Raw genomic sequence first — 3,369 nt, forward strand, 5'->3', positions numbered from 1 at the left:
AGTCTAGTCTATAGTCTAGTCTATAGTCTAGTCTATAGTCTAGTCTATAGTCTAGTCTATAGTCTAGTCTATAGTCTAGTCTATAGTCTAGTCTAGTCTATATTCTAAGCTATAGTCCGGTTTATAGTCTAGGATGTAGCCTAGTCTATAGTCTAGGCTATAGCCTAGTCCATAGTCTAGTCTATTGTCTAATTTATAGTATAATCTATAGTCTAGTTTATAGTCTAGTCTATAGTCTAGTCAATAGTCTAGTCTATAGTCTAGTCTATAGTCTAGCCTATAGTGTAGTCTAGTATATAGTCTCTAGTATAGTCTGTTCTTTGTCTGTTCTATAGTCTTGCCAAAAATCGAATAGATAGTCTTTTCTATAGTCGAATGTATATTCTTGTCTTGAGTATCTAATATGTAGTCTAGTCTATAGCTTAGTCTATAGTATGGTCTATAGTATAGTCATGTCTATAGTGTAGTCTAACCTTATGTCTATTATATAGTGTTGTATATAGTCTAGTCTAATTTATAGTCTAGTATATAGTCAGATACTTAGTCTAGTCTGTTGACTTGTATATAGTCTAGTCTCAGACTCGTACCATTGCTGTTGTTATGTAGCTTGAACTTATTATAAATATAACATTATAGTTTAGATAATTGGCTTTCACTAACTGATACCTTTCTCTTTCAAAAATTTCGTGACAATACTGTGACATTCATAGCCCTCAATACTTACTATATGCACTAATTCCAATGTTGAATTTTTCGTATCCACTTCCGTATTGAAACATTCAAACTGTGTTTTAACAGTTGTTGTTGCACAGAATATAATAATGACAATAATCACAATGGAACTTAATAGTAAAAGGAATAAGAAATTTTTGCGGGATATATTGAACAACATTTTGTTTGATTTAGAGTTTTTTAGCAAGAACTTAAGTTTTTATTTTTTTTTATTTATTTATTTTATTTTTATTTTTTTAAAAAAAAATGTTTTCTAATGAAAATTTTTGTTAAAAAAGTATTTAAAACCTATTTGATATCATTTGTTATCGCTAGTTATGATATTTTTTATGACACCTTAATCATTTGTAATGTATTTTGTTAAGTTTATTAATGATATTTAAATTATTTTTTAATTTGACATTAATTGTTTTATTTATTATTATTTTATACCATGTTTTTATTAATAATAAATAGCCTTTTAATTAATAATCTAATAGTTAACTTTATAAATTATAAGTATTTTCACTTTTACTATTTCAAAATTTAAATAGATTTAATATCTTTCTCTGTCTTTATTTTAATATTTAGTATATTTATATTCCATTAATATTCCACTTAATATTTATATTTAACCGTTCTAGATGTCATTAATGCACCTGTTGTGTTTGCCCGTTTAAAGTTGGCAATAAATTGAGTTAGACGAATATAAAAGCATCTGTTTTTAAATCGTTTCTAATGTGTTATTTGCTTTTTTAGAATGCAGTTTTACTATTAGAGGATTATAGTGTAAACAATACAACAAACTTTAAGAGAATAATATAAAATTTACAAAAATTTGCACAGTGGAATGCAATAAAAACAATTCAGCAAATATTTAAAAAGCTGAGAATGGCAACATTATAAACCAGACTGTATACGAATCTATAGAATAGCCCACAGACTATACACTAGACTATAAACTAGATCATCCACTAGACTAGACTATAGACTAGACTACACACAAGGCTATAGAAAAAATACTGGTCTATGCCCAAGACTGTAGACTAGACTTTAGACTAGACTAAAGACTAGAATATAGACAAGACCATAGACCAGACTATAGACTAGACCATAGAAAAAAAGACTATACTATATACTAGAATATAGACCAGACCATAGACTAGACTATAGACTAGACTATAGACTAGAATATAGACTAAATTATAGACTAAACCAGAGTATAGACGAGAGTAGAGACTAGACTATAGAGTAGACTATAGACTAAACTATAGACTAGACTATAGACTACACTATAGACCATAGACTAGACTATAGACTAGACTATAGATTAGACTATAGACTAGACTATAGACCAGACTATAGACTAGACTATAGACTAGACTATAGATTAGACTATAGACTAGACTATAGACTAGACTATAGACTAGACTATAGACTATACTATAGACTAGACTATAGACTAGACTATAGACTAGACTATAGACTAGACTATAGACTAGACTATAGACTAGACTATAGACTAGACTAGACTATAGACTAGACTATTGAGTAGACTATAGACTAGACTATTGACTAGACTATAGACTAGACTATAGACTAGACTATAGACTAGACTATAGACTAGACTATAGACTAGAATATAGACTAGACTATAGACTAGACTATAGACTAGACTATAGACTATAGGCTAGACGCAAGCTTAACATGGACACACAGACAGACGGATATAAATAGTGATTTTGAGCAGAATTGTATACTTTAAGTAGGGTGGTGTTACAAACATCAGCACGAACTCATAACACATTCCCCACTATACTGGTGTAGGGTATAATGATATATGGCTTAAACTGTAGTTAACCTCAATTATATCGTTAAGAGAAATTTTTAATAACTAGAACCAGTAAAGAGCATAATATTTTTATGGAAAGAGAATTGAATTTTATAATTAATTTTTTATTTAAAAATTATTTTATAAACAATAATTAATATAATTATTATCATTAAATATGCATGTTTTGTTTCAGAACTAGTTTAAAAAGCTAACAATAAAAATAAATAAGAACGAGCCCCCAGATGTGTGCGTTTTTTTATAATAATATAAACAATATTAATAACATTTTAATATGCCGTTTATAATAAATATTTTTTTTTAAATATTAGTTGTTTTTTGTCATAAAAAGGTGCTTTAATTAAGTTACTTACTCATTTAATAGTTATTAAAGTAATTAACATAAATAAAATTTATTTTAATTTATTATAAATTTGTTATTGATTTATTAAAATTTTATTATAAAATTCCATGTAATTATTTATATAGATTTGAAACTGAAATTCGGAAGTTACACATATGTCAGTTAAGTGTTGATAGACATTGACAATAACTTGACAGTTTTTTTTAAATAAAAAATAAATTGTCAGGCTGAACATGTAAAAAAGAGAAAGGTCAGATAGACAGCGAAAGAGATAAAAAATACGAGGTTGGATTTAAAATTTCAAAAATAAATTAACCAATATTTCACCGAAAGTCACCGTTCGGTTTTAGAGCGAAAAGTTTTGACTCAATAAATGTCATCTTCAAAACCTATCATTTCACTAACCGCAAATCCAACCTCGTTTAATACTCTATTTCAATAATTTCTATATATATATATATTG

The sequence above is a fragment of the Lucilia cuprina genome, chromosome 5, assembly GCF_022045245.1.
Source record: "Lucilia cuprina isolate Lc7/37 chromosome 5, ASM2204524v1, whole genome shotgun sequence".
Taxonomy (NCBI): Eukaryota; Metazoa; Arthropoda; class Insecta; order Diptera; family Calliphoridae; genus Lucilia; species Lucilia cuprina.